Raw genomic sequence first — 22,464 nt, 5'->3', positions numbered from 1 at the left:
TTTGGAGAAGGTGCAGAAGAGGTTCACCAGGATGCTGCCTGGATTAGAGGGCATGTGCTATAAGGAGAGGTTGGACTAACTTGGGTTGTTTTCTCTGGAGCGTCGGAGGCTGAGGGGAGACCTGATAGAGGTTTGTATGATTATGAGAGGCAGAGATAGGGTAGGCAGTCAGAGCCTTTTTCCCAGGGTAGAAATGTCAAGCACTAGAGGACATAAATTTAGGCTGAGAGGGGGAACGTTTAAAGGAGATACATAGAACATAGAACAGTACAGCACAATACAGACCCTTCGGCCCACAATGTTGTGCCGACTTTTAAGCCTTGCCTAAGACTATCTAACCCCTTCCTCCCACATATCCCTCTATTTTAAATTCCTCCGTATGCTTATCTAGTAATCTCTCGAATTTGACCAATGTACCTGCCTCCACCACCGCCCCAGGCAGCGCATTCCATGCCTCAACCATTCTCTGGGTAAAAAACCTCCCTTTGATATCTTCCTTGAACTTCCCACCCATTACTTTAAAGCCATTGAGCATTGGTGCCCTGGGAAAGAGGCGCTGGCTGTCCACTCTATCTATTCCTCTTAATATTTTGTACACCTCTATCATGTCTCCTCTCTTCCTTCTTCTCTCCAAAAAGTAAAGCCCTAGCTCCCTTAGTCTCCCCTCATAATTCGTACTCTCTAAACCAGGCAGCATTCTGGTAAATCTCCTCTGCACCCTTTCCAATCCTTCATATAATGAGGTGACCAGAAATGGACACAGTACCCTAAGTGTGGTCTAACCACAGTTTTATAGAGCTGCATCATTACCTCACGGCTCTTAAGCTCGATCCCCCGACTTATGAAAGCTAACATCCCATAAGCTTTCTTAACTACCCTATTCTCCTGTGAGGCAACTTTCAGGGATCTGTGGATATAGACCCCCAGATCCCTCTGCTCCTCTACACCACCAAGAAGTGTGTGAGGCAAGTTATTTACATGGGGAGTGGTGGGTAGCTGGAGCAGGCTGCCAGGGGTTGTGGTGGAACCGGATGCAATAGTGGCGTTCAAGAGGCTTTTAGATAGACACATGAATATACAGGGAATGGAGGGATACAGATCGTGTACAGGCATAATAGATTTAGCTTAATTCGGCATTGTGTTGAGCACAGACATCATGGGCCAAAGTGCTGCACTGTTCTACGTTCCATGTTCTTTCCCAATGACGTGCAGGTCGGTAGGTTAATTGGCCACTGTGAATTGCCCCTGGTGTGTAGGGTGAGTGGTGGAATCTGGGGGAAGTTAATGGGAATGTGGGGAGAATAAAATGGATCCATGTCATTGGGTGCCTAATGGCCAGCAGGCACTCGGTGGGCCAAAGGACCTGTCCCCACGCTGTAGAAATCTATCCCTCTATGCCAGCCCTGATACAGTGGAGACGTTCTTACCTGCTTCCCATTCTGTCGGGGGATAAATTGGCTTGAGCTCTGGTTCTGAGGCTGTAGATGTTTCGGGAAGATCTGCCAAAAGAGTAAAGTATTTCAGCAGGCTACCTTCTTTCATTTTTTCTCAGCCTTGTTCTTAGTGCATAGAATTTACAGAACAGAAGCAGGCCATTTGGGCCAATTGGTTGCTGCTGGAATCCCTGCCCCACATAAGATAAGATAAGATCTTTATGAGTCACAATTACATTGAAACACACAGTGTAATGCATCTTTGCGTAGAATGTTCTGGGCGCAGCCCGCAAGTGTCGCCACGCTTCCAGCACCAACATAGCAAGCCCACAACTTCCTAACCTGTACATCTTTGGAATGTGGGAGGAAACTGGAGCACCCGGAGGAAACCCACGCAGGCACGGGGAGAACGTACAAACTCCTTACAGACAGTGGCGGGAATTGAACCCGAGTCACTGGCACTGTAATAGTGTTACGCTAACCGCTGCACCACCGTGCCTGCCCATCCACCTCCATCAGCCTACACCCATTCCCCTTTGTCTAATGCTGTCTGTTCCTTGTGTCGAGTTTGTAGCCTCCAACATACAACATATGTGCTACCGCCCCCATGGCAAGGAATCCTCACCCTCCTACTGAGGACCCCTTATATTCATAGAGTTACACAGCGTGGAGACAGGCCCTTCGGCCCAACTCGTCCATGCCGGCCAATGTCCCTACCTGAGCTAGACCCATTTGCCTGTGTTTGGCCCATATCCCTCTAAACCTTTCCTACCCACATATCTGTCCAGCTGTCTTATAAATGTCCTAATTGTACCTGTGTCTACCACTTCCTCTGGCAGATCATTCCATGTACCCACCACCCTCTGTGTGAAAAATTTACCTCTCAGGTCATATTTAAATCTTTCTCCTCTAAACTTTAAATCTATGCCTTCTAGTTTTGAACTCCCCTACCCTGGGAAAAGACTGTGGGCTTATATACACCCCTCACAATTTTATAAGACCATCACTCAGCCTCCTAAGCTCCAGGGAAAAAAGCCCCAGCCTATTCCAGTCATAACTCAAACCCTAAAGTCCCAGTGACAGCTCATAAATCTTTTTGCACCCTTCTCAAATCTCCAGCACTCCCCTTCCTCTTGGAAACCCTCTCTTGATTTTTCACCCCTTCTTAACCTTTCCTTTTTGAAGCAGGCCCTCGGTCCAAAACATTGACTGTTCTTTTCCCTCCACAGATGCTGCTCGGCTCGCTGAGTTCCTCCAGCAGTTTGTTTTTTGCACCGACATACATGTATACTGTTGATGGCGAAGTTTGCCTTTCATTGAACCCCCTTGTATAGAGTCAAAACAGCATGGAGACAGGCCCTTCGACCCAACCAGTCCATGCTGACCAAGGTGCCCATCTAAGCTAGTCCCATTTGCCCACATTTGGCCCATATTCCTCTAAACCTTTCCTACCCATGTACCTGTCCAAATTTCTTCTAAATGTTGTCAATGTACCTGCCTCAACCACTTCCTCTGGCAGCTCATTCCATATACTGACCACCCTCTGGGTGAAAAAGTTGCCCCTCAGGTTCCTATTAAACCTCTCCCCTCATCTTTTCCCTCTCACCTTGATTCCCCAACCCTGGGAAAAAGACTATGCCCCACATGACTTTGTACACCTCTATAAGGTCACCCCTCATTCTCCTATGAACCAATGAATAAAGTCATAGACTGCCCAACTCAACTTCATAACTCAGTCCCTCGAGTCCTGCCAAGACCCTCATAAATCCTTCCTGCACTCTTTCCAGCTTAATGGCGTCTTTTCTATAGCAGGGTGACCAAAATGGAACACAATATTCCAAATATGGCTTCACTGACATTTGTACAACTGTAACATAACATCCCAACTCCTGTACTCAATATGTTTACTGATGATGGCCAGCGTGCCAAAAGCCTTCTTCACCACCCTGTCCACCTGTGACGCTGCTTTCAGGGAACCATGTACTTGTACTCCCAGGTCCTTCGGTTCTACAGCACTCCCCAGGGCCCTACCGTTCACTGTGGAAGTCCTACTCGGATTTGTCTTCCCAAAATGCAACACCTCGCACTTATCTGAATTAAACTCCATTCGCCGTTCTTCAGCCCAGTTACCCAGCTGATCAAGATCCCCATGTAATTTTTGCTAACATTCTTCACTGTATAACATACCACCTATCTTACTGCAAACTTATTAAGCATGCCTTGAAAATTCCCATGCAAATCGTTCATATAGACGATGAATAGAAATTGGCCCAGCACCTACCCCTGGGGAACACCACTAGTCACAGTCCGAGTGGTGATGTACCAGTTAAATTATTACACTAGTAATCCAGAGCCTTGGACTAACTATCTGAAGGCCTCAGTTCAATGTTGTTGGACAGAGAGCTCTGAGCTTCTCAGAGGACTATCAGCTTGGATGAAGTTACAATGATAGGGAGAGAGCAAGGGACTGAAAGCTAGGACAGGATCATTTAAAATGTGGTCATTGATTAACCAGGGACCAGGCTGGCACAGTGGTGCAGCTGGTAGAGTCATTGCCTCGCAGCGCCAGAGACACGGGTTCGATCCCGACCTCCGGTACTGTCTGTGTGTGGGGTTTGCACGTTCTCCCTGTGACCATGTTGGGTTTCCCCCCGGGTGCTCCGGCTTCCTCCCACATCCCAAAGACCTGATGGTCGGTAGGTTCATTGGCCTCTGTAACTTAATCCGGGATGAGTTGTAGAATCCGGGATGAGTTGATGGGAATGTGGGGAAAATAAAATAGGATTCATGTAGGATGTGTAAATGGGTGGTTGGTGGTCAGCACGCTCTTGGTGAGCCAAATGGCCAGTTTGTACCTTTCTATAACTATGACTGATAGGGAGTACAGGTAGCAGAGCTTTTACTGACCTTCAGTCTATTAGAAGTGGTTTGGGATGGTCAGGTCAGGAAGTCACACAGGTTCAGGCAAGGATCTCAACAGCTGAGACTGGCAGAGTCATCCTGGTAATGGGTGATTTCAGTGAAGATTCAGCTATGAGTTCCAAACTGCAACATGTGGTCACATAGGGCACCAAGATTGTTAATGGACAGATGTGTGGTTTCTGACTTGGGAATGAGAGGGGTGGAGTCATTGATCTTGAGGTGGGGGCTTGGGCTTTGGGCTTTGGTCTTCCCAATACTGAGTTGAAGGAATTTCCTGGTCATCCGGTACTGGGTGTTGGATAAGGAGTCTGTCAGTCTTGTGAGGTGAGCATCATTGAGAGTCAGTGCTGACCTTTAAATGGATATTATGAGTGGGCAGTCAATTTACTATTCTTTTTGCCAGCCATTGATTCACTTAAACTGGAGCAGATCCCTTTGCAATTCCACAGAAATTAGTCCTCATCCAGTTGAATGTTTTCTCCTTCAGGCTTGTCCATTTCCAGAACTACTTTAAGCCTAATTAAATTATAATCACTGCTTCCATGATGCTCCCGAACTGAAACATTTTCCACTGAGATCACTTAATTCCTTAATCCAAATCTAAAACTACTTCCTTCCTCACTGGGTTGGACATACACTAGTTGGGCATGTTTTCTTGGATACATTTCTGGAATTTCTCTCCCTCTCTGCACTTTATTCTGTTATTTTCGCAGTCTGCAATAGATTATTGAACCCACAACCTCATTATCACTGCTCTAGAGTCATTGGATCTTTCTACAAAGTTTCTGCAATTGGACTAACCAGATTCTGGATCTGGTGAAATTACCTCAGTAATTAGTCTTGGGTTTCTGTCTAAGCTTATAACTAATTATTAACCGCCTAACAATGATTCTCCCCTCTTCCCACTTCCAAAGGTTAAGGAAAGACCTTAACAGATGGATTTTAAAACTCTGAATTAATTGCATCAACTCAAAAGTTGGCATGGCCATGCACCAGTTAGTGCTGCTGCCTCACAGCTCCAGCTACCCAGGTTCGATCCTGACCTCGCGTGCTGTCTGTGTGAAGGTTGCACATTCCTGCTGCCAGTAGGTTAACTGGCCATTGTAAATTACCCCTCAGTATAGGTAAAGTGGCAAAACAATCAATGGGGAGTGGAGAGATGTGTGAGAGAGAATAAGTTGTCGGGGGATTGGGAATTGCTGGGAGACGGAATGGACGTAATGGGCTGAATGTCCTCCTCCCGTATCATAGGAAGTAAATAGATCAGTGCAAAAATTTAGCATTCCATTTGGAAGGTTTTGCAAATATTTGTAAGCAGAGAAGCTGCCATTCTTGAGAGAGCGGGTTGGAAAGATCTTCACCTGTTGCCGATGCATTTGTTGGTGCCGCGGTCAAGGTCACCGGATCAATGGATGGCAGCAGTTCTGTTGAGACAGGGTGACGTTACTTACAGGTTAATGTACTTGCCAATTCTGTACATTACATAGAATACACTCACAAACAGGCCAATCAACCCAGTCTCCAGACCCACCAGTGGGGATATGCACTTAGAGTCATACAGCACGGAAGCGTGCCCTTCAGCCTGACTTGTCCATACCAACCAAGATGCCCATCTAAGCTCGTCTAATTTGCCTGCATTTGACCCATATCCTTCTAAACCTTTCCTATCCATGTACCTGTCCAAATGTCTTTTAAATGTTGTTATTGTACCCGCTTCTACCACTTCCTCTGGCAGCTCATTCCACATCCAGACCACCCTCTGTGTGGAAAAATTTGCCCCTCAGGTCCTTTTTAAACCTTTCCCCTCTCACTGTAAACCTCTAGTTCTTGATTCCCCAACCCTGGGAAAAAGAGTGTGTGTATTCACCCTATCTATGTCCCCATGATTTCATACACCTCTATTAGATCACCCCTCAGTCCCCTACGCTCCAAGGAATAAAGTCCTAGCCTTCCCAACCTCTTCTTATAACTCAGCCCCTTGAGTCCCGGCAACCTCCTCAGTAACCTTTTCTGCACTCTTTCCAGCCTAATGCATCTTTCCTTTAACAGGGTGACCAAATCTGAACACAATACTCCAAGTGTGGCCTCACCAACATTTTGCACAGCTGCAACATAATATCCCAACTCCTATACTCAATGCCCTGACTGATGAAGGCCGGCAGGCCAGGCAGCCTCCGTGGAGAAAAGCAGGCGGTCAATGATTCGGGTCAGGACCCTTCTTCAGGACTGAAGATAGGAAAAGGGGAAGCCCAATCTATAGAGCCCAAAGAGGATGCCCACTTCGAAGAAGTTTTCTTCCTCTATAATTTGGGCTTCCCCTTTTCCTATCTTCAGTTCTGAAGGAGGGTCCTGACCCGAAACGTTGACCGCCTGCTTTTCTCCACGGATGCTGCCTGGCCTGCTGAGTTCCTCCAGCATCATCGTGTTTCTCATCTAGATTCCAGCATGTGCTGTCCTCTGTTTCTCTGATGAATGCTAACGTTCCTTAACTTCCTCAGCTCAGGGACAATTATCCATGGGCAATAAATTCTGGTGTTACGAGTGACATCCGCATCCCATGATCAAAGGAAGAGTCGGGATTCGCCAATGTTCAGGCATCACATCAATCTCTTCCCACCCCTTTCACCCAGATCCATCAACACATTCTCCTAGTAATTCAGCTACAACTTCCATGTAACTACACAACCTGTTACAATGGAGTGAGTTCCACACTCTAACTAACCTCTGAAGAAAATTTCTCTTGAATTCCCAATTGCAGGCATTATTGACCCATCAGACTTTTTCCATATTTCTTTATAACATGGAAGGAGACCATTTGGTCCATGGAGTCTATGCCGGCTCTTGAAACAATTCCATCAATCCCATTCCCCTGCTTATTTCCCTGTCACCTATTCACTCTTACAAGCCCAACAACTTCCTTCCAACCAATTCTCCTGCCACCCACCTCCACCAGGGACAACTTTGGGCATTGTAACTTCACACACTCTCTTTGCCTTTCTAATTTCCTCTTAAATTTGAGCCTGTGCTTGTGCATTTTACCCTTTGATTTGCATTGAGCTCCATATCCTGTGCTGAATACTCTTCAACACCCATAATGATTGGAAGGGGGTAGGGGAGTTGGGGGGGAGGGGCGGGGTGTGCCATAATTTGGTCGTCCCACCTTTATTCTTCACTTTGAACCTTACTGCCTTCCACTTTGAATTCCTCCCACCACTCCTAGTTTTGTTGTGACTTCTCGACGAGGGTAGTAGGTTGCACCCTTTCTCAGTCAGGGAGGAAACAGGTTCTGTCACTAGATGGGTGACTGATGCTGGAAAATTATCAGAGGTGACCCAGTCACTTTTCCGATGGGCACAATTTCACTTGGGAGTGAATGCTGGAACAATCTAATCTGGTGTATATTGCTTTTATACAGGATTTGTTCATTAAAAATGGGTGTTAATGGATCCAATCTTGGGCTCCTAGCTTTTGACAAGATCTTTTGATGAATTTAGTCAGGGTAAATAGTCAATGCAAAAATTTAGCTTTCCAGAGGGAAATATTCAGAAAATATTTGCAACTGCAGTTCTTGTGAAACAGAGGGTTAGGAAAATGGGATCTGGATTTCACCTGTTCTTGATGCTTCAGAAGATTGCATGTCAAAAGCCCGTGGGGTAGCGGCCATTGGCTGTGGTGTCACCGCTGGAAGAGAAAAAGAGTTCACACAGGGTTCTGGATTTGGTTTGTTCATATGTTACATAAAACAATGTGGCACATACAGCACCAACATATCCATGATGGATCTGAGACTCACTCCATGCCTTTGAAATTTAAGGAGATTATCCGGCATATCATCAAAAACTCTGACAAGCTCCTGTGGATGTACAGTGGAAAGCATTCTGAATGGTTGCATCACAGCCTGATATTTAAACTCCAATGCACAGGAACGCAAGAGGCTACAGAGAGCGGTGGACTCAGCAAGTTCCATCACGGGCACAGCTCTCCCCACCATCGAAGACGTCTACAAGAGGCAATGTCTCAGGAAGGCGACATCCATCATCAGGGACCCCCACCATCTGGGCCGTGCCCTCTTCTCGATGTTGCCATCAGGCAGGAGGTACAGGAGCCTGAAGTTCAACAACAGCTTCTTCCCCACTGCTGTCAGGGTCTTGAACCCACCTTAAAAACTCTAACACTGCCTTGGACGAAATTCCTTTTCTCAACTTGCACTAATGTTATTATGTAGCGGTTAGCGTAATGCTATTACAGCGCCAACGACCCGGGTTCAATTCCCACTGCTGTCTGTAAGGAGTTTGTATGTTCTCCCTGTGACTGCATGGGTTTCCTCCAGGTGCTCCAGTTTCCTCCCACATTCCAAAGACATATGGGTTAGGAAGTTATGGGGATGCTGTGTTGGCGCCTGAAGCGTGGCGACACTTGCAGGCTGCCCCCAGAACACTCTACGCAAAAGATGCATTTCACTGTGTGTTTCGATGTACATGTGACTAATACAGATATCTTACATAGATGCTTAACGTAAGCAGAGTAGATTCATTAGTTGGGTTTGAAAAGCAAATGGACAGGAAATAATAGCAAGACTATGCTGGAACTTTGTTAAAAAGCGATCTGCTGGAGGAACTCAACGGGTCGACCAGCACCTGTGGAGGGAAAGGAATTGTCGACGTTTCGGGTTCAAACCCTGCCTCAGGACTGAGAGTGGGAGGGGTGATAGCCAGCATAAAGAGATAAAGAAATATATCTTCCCTCTCCACTCTCAGTCTCGACCTAAAACATCAGCAATCCCTCTCCCCCCACAGATGCTGCTCGGCCCGCTGAGTTTCTCTATGTGTCCCTTGGATCTTTGTAAATCCAGTCAGAATACTGGGACAAATCTAGGCATCCCAGAAAGCTTGCCAAAGCCTTGGAAAGATGGCAGGATGTTGACAGTGATGAGAGGTGCGGTGATAAGAGGAGGTGTCTGAAGTTCTCCGCGGAATGGGATTGAATAACAAGGAGACCCATTCAAGGTTGTCACGGCGATGAGATTCCGACAGGACAGAGAGAGGATATCTGACACTCCAGTCACCAGACATTGTGGAGCCACACCCATTAGTGATAGATTCAGAGGCAGGAGCCGAGGAGAAATGTTTACAATCCGAACACTGCCGGCATTGGGAAAGTCCCAATGAAAAGGTGATGAGAGCCACTCCAGTGCTCATGGATGAGGACCACAAAAAAAATAGGACCAGGAAAAGCCGACTCCGTCATTCTTCAAGATAATAGGAGACAGATAGAAGTTTATAAAACTATGAGTGGCATAGATAGAGTGGTCAGCCAGAATCTTTTCCCTGGGGTAAAAGTGTCAAATACTAGAGGACGGGCATTTAAGGTGAGAGGGGGCAAGTTTAAAGGAGATGTGTGGGGCAAGTTTTTTGACACAGAGGGCGGTGGGTGCCTGGAATGTGCTGCCAGGGGTGGTGGTGGAAGCAGACACGATAGAGGGATTTAAGAGGCTGTTAGATAGATGCATGAAGATGTGGGGAGTGGAGAGATATGGATCATGTGCAGGCAGAAGGGATTAGTTTAATACAGCACCGTGCTTGGCACAGACATTGCAGGCCTGTTCCTGTGCTGTACTGTTTGATGTTCTAATAATCGATCTTCTACCCACCGTATCCGCATATCCCTTGTTTCCCTGAACATCCAGAAATCTATCGAACTCAGTTTTGAACCATCTCAGTGACTGAGCCTCCACAGCCCTTCGGCGGAGGGTTCCAAAGATTCACCACTCCCTGAGTGAAGTAATCTCTTCTCATCTCAGTCCCGAACAACTGATCCCTCACTGAGGACAAGACAAGGCTCCAGTGATCCAGAGAAAAGCAGAGGTGACCTGAGCTGGTCATGGATTAGTGAGTTCCAACGATCTACCAGCCTCTGCGTGAAGAATTAACAATGGTGTGTGGGATGTTAATTCATACAGCACAGAAACAGGCCCTTCAGCCCACCAAGTCCACACTAGCCTTGAAGCACCCATTTACCAATCCTACTCTAATCCCATTTTATTCTATCCACTTTCCCATCAACTCCCCATGGATTCTTCCATGTATCTACACTAGGGGCTATTTACAGTGGTCCTACCAACCCGCACAGTCTTTGGGACGTGGGAGGAAACCGGAGCATCCGGGGGGAAACCCATGCGGTGACGGGGAGAACGTGCAAACTCCGCACACACATACAGACAGCGCCGGAGGTCGGGGTCGCACCCGGGTCTCTGGAGCCGTGAGGCAGCAGCTCTACCCGTTGCGCCACTGCGCCGCCCGTTTCAAACCGCGGCAGTAACCACGATAAGCTGAGTGTACTGCCAAAAACTGCATGTGTACTGAGCCCTCGCCTATTTACGTTTTACCCAACCTTAGACCTTTCATACTCCATGGGAAGAGAACAGGGATGTCTCCTGTGGACAACTCAACCAGTGGGAGTACCTTTGTAACAAATGAAGGGCAGTAGGATATCACACTCTGTGTCGAACCATTGAATTTTGCTTGTGTAAACACAGGTGAGAGAGTTGGTGCTGAGCTCCTGTGGTTTCCACGGTTCCCAGCTGGTATAATTAAATATCTCTCCAGTAGTCCATTTCCACCCAGTAGAAGTTTGGTTGTCCTTGTAAAGTCCAACCCACTCCCCTCGTCGAGTGTAACAGGAAACTTCCTCCCATTCCTCCGGATTCCGGTTGCTGGCCAGATCCGTGTAGACACTTCTGCAGTAATGCCAGGCTTCAGTACAGTTCTTTAGCTCCTGTATCCAATGATATTCCCGCTCCAGGGATTGACTGATCTGGGACAAACCTTGAGACATCGTTTAAAAAGAAAATCGGTTCATTTTTTCCTTAACCAACAGCTTACAATTGGAACTAGACTGATAGGGTATCTTGTGCTGAGAAAGTATTTGGAAAAGCAGGAGAAATTGTGAACCATAGAATCATAGAGTTATACAGCAGGGGAACAGGCCCTTCAACCCAACTCATCCATGCCGACCAAGGTGTCTTTCTCAGCTAGTCCCATTTGCCTGTGTTTGGCCCATATCCCTCTAAACCTTTCCTATCCATGTACGTGTCTAAATGTCTTTTAAACATTGTCCTTGTACCCGCCTCTACCACTTCTTCTGGCAGCTCGTTCCACATACCCACCACCCCCTGTGTGAAAAACCTGCCGCCCATTAAATCTCTCACCTTAATCCTATGCCATCTGGTTTTAGACTCCCCTATTCTGGGAAGGAGACTGTGACCAACCACCTTATCTGTGCCGCTCATAAGGTCACCTCTTCTCTCTTTGAAAAATAGCCTCAGTCTATCCGGTCTCTCCTTATAACTCAAGCCCTCCAGTCCCGGCAACACCCTTGTGAATCTTTTCTGTACCCTCTCCAGCTTAATCACATCCTTCCATTACCTAGGTGACTGGAACTGCACACAATATTCCAAGTGTGGTCTCTCCAACGTCTTGTACAGCTGTAACGTGACATCCCAACTCTTGTACTCAGTGCCCCGTCTGATGAAGGCAGGCATGTCAAATGCCTTCTTCACCACCTTGTCTACCTGTGTTGCTACTCTCAGGGAACTATGTGCTTGTACACCTGCATCTTTCTGTTCTACAACACTCTCTGGGGCCCTGCCATTGAATGTGTGTGACCAGCCCTGGTTTAACTTCCCAACTAAGGTATTACAAAGATTGATGTCAGAAAGAGCAGAAGAGATCTAAACCACTTTCCCTTGTCCCCCAATAAAAGAGAGACAGAAGAAACTGCAGATGCTGGAGTCTGGAGCAACAACCAATCTGCTGGAGGAACTCAGCGGGTCCAGCAGCATCTGTAGGGGGAAAGGAATTGTCGACGTTTCAGGTCAAAACCCTGCATCAGGACAGGTTTCAACCCGAAACGTCAACAATTCCTTTCCTCCCACAGATGCTGCTCGACCCGCTGACTTCCTCCAGCAGATTTTGCCCCAGTAGAAGGCATGGATTGATATTATGGGTTTGGGGTTGGTACAGGAAAGATTTGCTGAGATAGTGGATCAATTGTGAACTTATTGAAGAACACGAGGAACTGAACGCCCTGCCCTTGCTTCTATTTCTAATTCTGAAAACGGTTGGGGTCATTTGAGATTTTGAAGACCGAGCGGTTTGATCTTTTGTTATTAAAGATATTAAGGGTTCTGGAACCAAACTAGACACACGTAGTTTGGATGAACATCAGTCAGGGACTGGTTGAATGGTGGAACAGGATAGAGGGGCTGACTGGTCTCCCTTTGTCCCACCACAGACAGAAAAATGATAGACAAACGGCTGAGCTTCCTAATTCACTCACTCTTCCTCGAATTGTCCTAATCCCGAATCTCTTAGGAACATTGGAAACTCCTTAACAAAAGCAGAGAACACTCAGTAGGTCAGGCAGCCTCCATGAGGAGAGAAGGAGAATCGACGTTTCAAACCAAAGATTCTCCACCATCAGCCGGTGTTGCCTGACCCGCTGACCGCTTCCATTGTTTTCCGCTTTTGTTTCGGATTTCCTGCATCTATAGCTTTTCCGCTCCAATTACTCCTTGCCCAGTGCCTCCCGGAAATTCCGGCATTCCCATCAGAACAGAGTCAGAAGCTAGGAGACGATATGGCCTCCTCCCACCAACCTCCCGACTAACCCCTGAGCCCCTCCAGAGTTTAGCTGAACGGGAAGACAGTGAGCTTACCTTGGGCCAAGAAAAGAAGGAAAGCCACTGCTCTGTACATACTTCCAACGCCTAAAGTGACCCAGATACTTGAAGAGGCTCAACCGCAACTGAAAAACAAAATAATTTCGACCTTCTAAGATCCAGAGACAAGCCCGTGGGAAGGTTCTCCTCTTTGTTGAAGCTGGCTGATTCAGCAATCACATAGTCAAGGGTTGGTAAGTTAATCGGCCACTGTTAATTGCCCCTTGTGTGTAGGTGAGTGGCAGAACCTTGGAGGGAGTTGATGAGAATATGGGGAGAATAAAATGGGATTAGAGTGGGACTAGTGTAAACGGGCAGGATGGACTAGACGGGTTGAAGGGCCTGCTTCCATGCTGTATGATGATCGGTGGCATGGGTAAGTCAATACCAACATTACTGGCAGTGCCCACATCGCACAAAGGTTTCCTCTTACGATTCGGAGACAGAATTATCTGCTTCTGATAGCTGGCAGCAGAATGGGGGAGAGGGATAGTGGAGATGTAGTGGTGCCAGAGGCTATTCAACTTTGGAAGGCATCGCAGCCCATCCAAACTCTTAGGGTGGCACAGTGGCCCAGGTAGTAGAGCTACTGCCTCACAGCTCCAAGTGAGCCAGGTTCGATCCTGACCTCAGGCGCTGTCCGTGTGGAGTTTGCACATTCTCTCCATGACCGTGTGGGTTTCTCCTGGGTGCTCTTGTTTCCTCCAACATCCCAACGATGTGGAGGTTGGTGGGTTAATTGCACCCGCCCCCCTCCTCCCCTCCTGTGTATGGAGTAGAATCTTGGAGGAATTGATGGGAATGTGGGGTATAGAAAATGGGGTTAATGTGGAATTAGTGCAAATGGGTGCTTGATGGTCAGCATTACCTCGATGGGCCAAAGGGCCTGTTTTCATGCTGTATGACCCTATTACTGCTTGAAGCATGTCCAAGGGATGCAGGGAACACAAGAGGCACCGATCGCATTAATGGCAATGTAAGTGCTGTTGGATTTCACCGTCAATCTGGACTGGAAGCAGGGCTTGTTCTTGAAGCAAGGCAGGTTGAGAAAAGATTGGATGGGGTACAAGTTCGGGATGGGTGTAGATACAGGGAACAGATGAAGACACTGCTTCCACTGAACTTTGAGGAAGAGATTTCCGAAGATTAACACTCACTGGAGAGAAAAAATATCACCCCATTTCAGTCTTAAATAGATGACCCTTTGGTGGAGAAAGAAAATGAGCCTCCCTGTGTTGAAAACACACGAGACTGCAGATTCTGGGATCTGAAGCTGCTGGAGGATCTCAGCAGGCCAGGGACCATCTGTGGATGCAGAAGGATGGTTGATGTTTCGGGACGAGACCCCTGCATCGGGACTCCCTGACTTGGGATCATTCACCCTAGCAACCCGGCAAGGAGTGATAAGGGGTCTGTTTCACACCCCATCTGAAGCACAGCGCAGGGACCCCGCGGCACTGCATCAGGGTGACGACCTGGATTTTCTTTGCGCTAGGGTCCCTGGTGTGGGACCTGCCCACTCAGAGACAGACCTCCACAGAGCAGCGGCCAACGCAAGACAAGGTCTCGATGCTTTGGGGACTCCAACCCATGGCCGCTAAGAATGGAAGTGGGGCATTCGGGATGGTGTTGAGAATCTTTGGACTTGGTTGGGAACACACGTCAGCCCAATGTAGATGACCACCCACTTTCCCACGCCCCCTGTCCGCCGAAGAGTCTACGACACCAACGCTGGTCACCTCCAAACCCACAAATCCAGAGCGGAAGCAAGTCATCCTCTATCATGGTCATAGAGTTATACAGCACAGAGACAGGCCCTTCGGCCCAACTCATCCATGCTGACCATGGTGCCCACCAAGCTAGTCCCATTTGGCCCGTATCCCTCTGAACCCCTCCTATCCATGTACTTACCTCAATATCTTTTAAATGTTGTTAATGTACCTGCCTCAACCACTTCCTCTGGCAGCTCGTTCCATATACTGACCACCCTCTGAGTGAAGAAGTTGCCCCTCAGGTCCCTTTTAAATCTTTCCCCTTTCACCTGTGCCCTCTAGTTTTTGGTTCCCCTTCACTGGGAAAAAGATTGAGTGCACTCACCCTACCTATGCCCCTCATGATTTTATACACTTCTATAAGGTCAGTCTCCTACGCTCCAAGGAATAAGTCCCAGCCTGCCTGACCTCTCCCTATAACTCAGGCTCTCAAGTCCCAGCAGCATCCTCGTAAATCGTCTCTGCACTCTTTCCAGTTTAATGATGTCTTTCCAATACGGAGCGACCAAAACTGTGCACAATACTTCAGGGTGCGGCCTCACCAACGTCTTGTATGACTGCAACGGATCCCGACGGATCTTTGAAGGGTAAGAACTTTGCCTGGAGGTTCTTTGCCCTGGCAAATCAATCCACAGAACAGTACAGCACAGGAAGAGGCCCTTTGGCCCATGATGTTGCACTGAACTAATTAAACTAGTAACCACACGCTTAAATAAACTAATCCCTTCTACCTACAGGATGTCCATACCCTCCACTCTCTGCAGTCGTGAGCCTATCTAAGAGCCTTTTAAATACCACTATCGTATCTGCCTCCACCACCACCCCTAGCAGTGCATTCCAGGCACCCACCACTCTCTGTGTAAAAAAACGTGCCCTGCACACCCCCTTTGTACTTACCCCCTTCTCACCTTAAATGCACGGCCTCTAGTATTAGACATTTTGAATCCAGGAAAAAGATATCGGATGACTTCCCTATCTATGTCTCTATCTTATAAACCTCTATCAGGTCTCCCCTCAGCCTCAACCCAAGTTTGTCCAACCTCTCCTTATAGCACGTGCCCTCTCATCTAGGCAGCGTCTTGATAAACCTGTTCTGCACCTTCTCCAAAGCCTCCACATCCTTCCTGTAATGGGGTGACCAGAATTGAATGCAATACTCCAGATGTGGCCTAACCAGAGTTTTATAAAGCTACAGCATAACTTCCTGACTCTTGAACTCAACGCCTCGACTAATGAAGGCAAGCATGCCATATACTTTCTTTACCACCCTATCAACCTGTGCAGCCACCTTTTTGTACCCCAAGATCCTTCTATACATCAAGGCTATTAAGGGTCCTGCCATTAATTGTGTACTCTCCTGCATGCAATTCAATTTGGAATATCACCGTGAACTAATTCAGACCTTCAATGTCTTCTCCTGTTTATTTAAACTCCTACCACTTTCCGACTTCCAACGCCAGTTAATGTGCAGTCAATACAAATAACTTATGTCCACTGTAATGGTGGACATGTCTCCTTTCAAAGAGGGGACTTCCAATCGAGAATGCACACTGTAATGATTGCTCTTTAAGGATTGTTTAGCACTGACCTGGATTGAGAACAATTGATCCCTTCTTGTGTTGACTGCCTTCTTTCAGTCTGGTGGGAGCATGCTGCCCAGTTATGCTAGAACAACGCACACCCAGGGTGGGAGTCTAGCTGGAAGCAATGGTGGTCCACACTTCCTCTCGTGGTCTTCAGTCTCCTTGTCCCAGCCCGTCCGAGAAGAAAGCCCAAATCTCTGGCTCTGTGAATCCACCCAGCGGAGCTCACCACCTCCCACCCTTCCTTCCCCTCCACCCCCCCCCCCCACCCACTACCCCCCCTTCCCTTTCTGGGAAGGGAGGAGTAACAGTTGGGCTGGTCAAGAGCAAAACAGTTGAATGGCCAAGGAAGGGCTCGGGCATGTTGAAATGAGATGTGAAGGTAATGTCCCAGCACACTGTGGTGCTCACTGCTCAGTCGGTCCTTGAACAGAACGAACTGCACTCTACAGCTGACACTTTCCTGATAGCGTCCCACGCTGGCAACACAAAGCCCCGAGGCGTTTCTGTCTCCTGCCTGTGTATCTGCTCGAGGTTTAACCAATGGTTAACACTCCCCTGCTGTGTCTACCTGCACTGATAAATTGGTTTATTATTGTCACATGTACCGAGGTACAGTGAAAAACTTTGTTTTGCATGCCATCCCTACAGATCATTTCATCACATCCGTACATTGAGGTGGTCCAAGGGAAAAGCAATAACAGAATGCAGAATAAAGTGTTACAGTTACAGAGAAAGTGCAGTGCCAGTAGACAATAAGGTGCAAGGGCTGTGACAAGGTAGATTGTGAGGTCAAGGGTCCACCTTATCGTACAAAAGATCCGTTCAATGGTCTTATAACAGCGGGATAGAAGCTGTCCTTGGGCCTGGTGGTACGTACTTTCAGGATTTTGTATCTTCTGCCCGATGGGAGGGGAGAGAAGAGAGAATGTCCCAGGTGGGTGGGGTCTTTGATTATGTCGGCTGCTTTCCCAAGGCAGCGAGAAGTGTCCCCTTGTTCAAGCCTCTCCCACTGATGGAAATATCAACACTCCACCACCGCCCCCCCCCATCTTATCACCGTAAGATCTTGTATGTTTCAATGAGATCATCCTCCTGTACTCCAAAGAATGCATCGACCTTTTCTTTAAGCTGAAAAGCTAGGGACATTTAAGAGACTCTTAGATAGCCACATGAATGACAGAAAAATGGAGGGCTATGTAGGAGTAAAGGGTTAGATGGATCTTAGAGCAGGATAAAATGTCAGCACAACATTGTGGGCCAAAGGGCCTGTACTGTGCTATAGTGTTCTATGTTCTAGAAGGTCCGTTCAATAGTCTTATAACAGTGGAAGCTTATCCAATGCTCTGTTCCCCTGATCAGAACCATCACCGATTCTTAATCACCCCTAACCCCTGCACTTGCTGATATCCACTGCACCCACCTGCTCTAATATCTCATTATGTGGCTCAGGCTGAAAGTTTCTTTGAATATGCACCCTAGGAATATTTTGGTACATCAAAAGGGGCTGCACAAAGGCAAGTTGTTGTTGTTGCCCTATGTTGTTGAACTAAGTCGCTGAACAGCAGAACAGGTACGAGGGGCCAAATGGCCTGTTCATGCTTCTATTTCTTCTATTCTTATATTCTTCCCAGCCACCCAAGTCATTCCCGTATTTCTTTATCGGAGAAGACCATTCGGCCCATTGAATCTGTGCCGGCCGTCAGTGTAATCCCATTCCCCTGGTCATTTTCCCTGTAACCTATTCTTCCCCCCAGATTCTACCCATTTACCTACACACTAGGGACAATTCACAGTGACCAACTAACCTGCCAACCTGCAAATCTATCAGTTGTGGGAGGAAGCCGGAGCACCAGGAGGAAATCCACACACAGGGAGGACGTGCAAGCCCCACACAGACAGCACCGGAGGTCGGGATCGAACCTGGGTCGTTGGAGCTGAGAGGCAGTGGCTTTACCCGCTGCGCCACTCTGCCTTGCGGTATGGGTCATACATTCGATAAGCTTTCGCAGTGACGCAGCGAGTGGGACCTGCTGACACAGCTCCAGTGAACCAGGTTCGATCCTGACTCCAGGGTGCTGTCTGTGGGGAGTTTGCACATTCTCACTGTGACCGCGTGGATTCCCCACCTCCCCCCCACCCCCCAAATCCCAAAGACGTGCAGGTCAGTAGGTTAATTGGCCCCTGTAAATTGCCCCTAGTGTGTAGGGGAGAGATAGAATCTAGGGGCAGCTGATGCGAATGTGGGAAGATTAAAATGGGATTGGTTCAAACAGATGGTTCATGGCTAGCATGGCCTCAGTGGGCCGAAGGGCCTGCTTCCATGCTGTACCTCTCTATGATTCTCAGTTCACCTTTTCGTCTACCCATTGACACTCTTCCAGAAAAGGTCAATAGGAATTGGCCGGACTAATGTGACACTGTATTTTTTTTCCACATCAGGGACACTTTCAGAGAGGTATGTCTTGTTCTCCTTCGAAGGTAAAAAGTAGCATTCTGTGCTGGAACGTGGTTTGCTCCTTGTACTGTCAGGGAGTAAGCACAGCATCTCCAGAGCTGGGTTCAGGGGCTCTGCCAAGCACAAGAGTGGACTGATAGAACTGTCACAGCATTCGGCAAGACAGGAATCTAGATGAAATGGGCAGGCGTGGTAGTGTAGCGGTTAGTGTAACGCTTTACAGCACGGGTGCTCCAGAGGCGTGGCAACACTTGCAGGCTGCCCCCAGAACACTTTTTGAAAAACTTGCCTGTAGCAGCACCACAGGCACGTGGGTACAGACAAGATAAGATATCTTTATTAGTCACGTGTACATCGAAACACACAGTGAAATGCATCTTTTGCGTGGAGTGTTCTGGGGGCAGCCCACGAGTGTCGCCACGCTTCCGGCGCCAACATAGCATGCCCACAGCTTCCTAACCCGCACGTCTTTGGAATGTGGGAGGAAACCGGAGCACCCGGAGGAATCCCACGCAGACACTGGGAGAACGTACAAACTCCTTACAGACAGCGGCCAGAATTGAACCCGGGTCGCTGGCGCTGTAATAGCGTTACGCTAACTGCTACACTACTATGGACAAACTTGGGTTGTTTTCTCTGGAGCATCAGAGGCTGAGGAGGGACCTGGTAGGTTTATAAAATTACGAGAGGCATAGGTAGGGTAGACAGTCAGAATCTTTCTCCCAGGGTAGAAATTTCAAATACTAGAGGACATGTATTTAAAGTGAGAGGGGAAGAGTTTAAAGGAGGTGTGTGGGACAGTTTTGTTTACACAGAGAGCGGTGGGTGCCTGGAACATGCTGCCAGGGGTGGTGGTGGAGGTAGGTACGACAGTGGTGTTTAAGAGGCTGTTAGACAGAGATGTGAATATGCAGGGAATGGAGGGATGTGGATCACGTGTAGGCAGAAGGGATTTAATTTAATTTGGCATCATGTGCGGCACAGACATCGTGGGCCGAAGGGCCTGTTCCTGTGCTGTTCAATGTACCAGCACGTAGTCTGTACACCATTATGCCCTGGCAAGTCAAGTGTTCTTCTGAGGTGAACAGTACACAGACTCAAAGGCAGGCTGGAAAAGAGGGAAGGGAACAGAGGGTTAAACTGATGCACCTGGATACAGAACGGCAGAAGGCGTTTGAGTGGGTAGGTACGGAGCCCCAGTATTGACTAGATGGGTCCAAACGGCCTGTTTCTCTGCCATATGCAGGGGCATAGTTGTAGTGCTGTGATGAAGCTACTGGACTGGTGATCTAGGCTGTAGGTCGTCCTTTCTGCTCCCCAGTATCTGAACCTAATCAGCTGGGGGAAGGCAGTCAATGCTCATCGAGCACAAAACTCTTGTATAAAGTTTACTGAGACTCAGGGCAATTAATATAATACAAATAAATATCATCACTGTAAGGCCTTCCAAGAAACGACAGAAGATTGTGATGTTGCAGTGATAAGATATGCTGCAAACTGTAATAAATCACCAGGAACTGCTGCTGCTTTTATGCTATTAACAATCACACAGCATTTAACTCTTGACTAACGTGGCTTCAATTCCTATGTATTAACTCTAAAACAAGGACTAAACCACCCTTTCTGCAATTTGCAGTGTTACTGCAGTTCGTGGTTTTCACTAAACCAGTCACGTGTAATTACCACAAAATGAAAGTCTGCAGATGCTGTAGATCCGAAATAATTTTTTTAAAAATGTGCTGGAAGTACCCAGCAGGTCAGATAGCATCTGTGGAACGAGAAACGGACACCTACCACCCAGGAGTACAAGTACATGGTTCGCTGAAAATGGTGTCGCAGTTAGACAGGGTGGTGAAGAAGGCTTTTGGCACGCTGGCCTTCATCAGTCAGGGCACTGAGTATAGAAGCTGGGATGTTATGTTGTACTTGTACTCCTTTGCACTAAAATGGACATTTTTTTTGTTCTAATTGTGTTCTTTCTTGTAAAAATTGTGTATAATTTATGTTTAATTTATGTTTTTCTTGTGAATGTTGTGTCTCTGATGCTATGTGCCTGTGATGCTGCTGCAAGGAAGTTTTTCACTGCACCTGTGCAGACGTGTACTTGTGCATACGACAGTAAGCTCGACTTTGACTTTGGGTTAGGGTTAGTCCCTCTGTTCTACTACCCTCCCCAGGGCTCTACTGTTCACTGTGAAAACCCTACCCTGATTTGCCTTGGAGCACAGTAAGACAGACCAGTATTATTGGTCGCTTGGCATCATGTACAGTCATACAGCACAGAAACAGACTCTTCGGCCCATCACGTCCATGCCAACATTTCTGCCCATCTACACTCTATACATGACCCCCAAGCAACCGCTAATACAGGTCTCCTTCACCTCTCTACTCCTGCGGACAATGTGGGCTGTGGAACAGCCTTCTCCGTTTGGAGGGTCACAGAACCTGCAAGCATTAACTCTGCTTCTCTCTGTCTCCAAAGGCGCCTAGTGTGTCACTGTGCCAGAGTTGGCCGATGCTAAACGATGCCACAATTACTTATGGCAATACAGAAGGAAGCCATTCAGCCCATCCATGCTGGCTGCCCACAGGGCAAATCCATCCGTTCCATTCCCCCTCTCCTTATTTCCCTGTTTTCTCTCTCTCTCTCACACACACGCCCATCAACCCCCCTTTCATTCTTCTGCCACTTCCCTACATCAGGGGTAATTTACAGTGGCCACTTAACACGCCAGCTCGTCTTTGGGATGTGGGAGGGAACCAGAGCACCCGGGGGAAACTCACGCAGTCACAGGGAAAACATGCACACAGGCTGGTAACTGGTAATTAGTTCATTATCGTCACATGTACCGAGGTACAGTGAAAAACTTAGCTTTGCACGCCATCCATACAGATCATTTCAAAACATCAGTACATCGAGGTAGTTCAAGGAAAAGCAATAACAGAATGCAGAATATAGTGTAACAGTTACAGAGAAAGTGCAGTGCAGGCAAACAAATAAAGTGCAAGGGCTGTGACGAGGTAGATTGTGAGGGCGAGAGTTCATCTTTATCATATAAGAGGTCTGTTTGAGAGTCTTGTAGCAGCAGGATAGAAGCTGTCCTTGAGCCTGGTGGTACATGCTTTCATGGTATCTTCTGCCCAATGGAAGAGGGGAGAAGAGAGAATGTCCTGGGTGGGTGGGGTCTTTGATTATGTTGGCTACTTTACCGAGGCAGCGAGAAGTGCAGACAAGAGTCCTTGGAAGGGAGGCTGGTTTCCGTGATGTGCTGAGCTGGGTCCACAACGCTCTGCAATTCCTTGCGGTCTCCGGCAGAGCAGTTGCCCTACCAAGCTGCGATGCTTCTGGCTAGGATTCTTCCTGTGGTGCATCTGCCGAGATCGGTGAGGGTCATCGAGGACATGCCGGTTTTCCTTAGCCTCTTGAGGAAGCAGAGGCGTCGGCACCCACTGTCAACACCACTGTGCCAGCATGAATGTGGGTTGGTCCTCGCAGAGATGCGGTGCAGCCACCAGATGGCATGCTAGCACAGGAGGTGTGTTACTGGGCCAGCAACCAGAGGCTCACAGGGTGTGA

The sequence above is a fragment of the Pristis pectinata genome, chromosome 34 (genome assembly GCF_009764475.1).
Source record: "Pristis pectinata isolate sPriPec2 chromosome 34, sPriPec2.1.pri, whole genome shotgun sequence".
NCBI lineage: Eukaryota > Metazoa > Chordata > Chondrichthyes > Rhinopristiformes > Pristidae > Pristis > Pristis pectinata.
The sequence above is the reverse complement of the archived record's forward strand: the minus strand, read 5'-3'. Positions refer to the sequence as shown.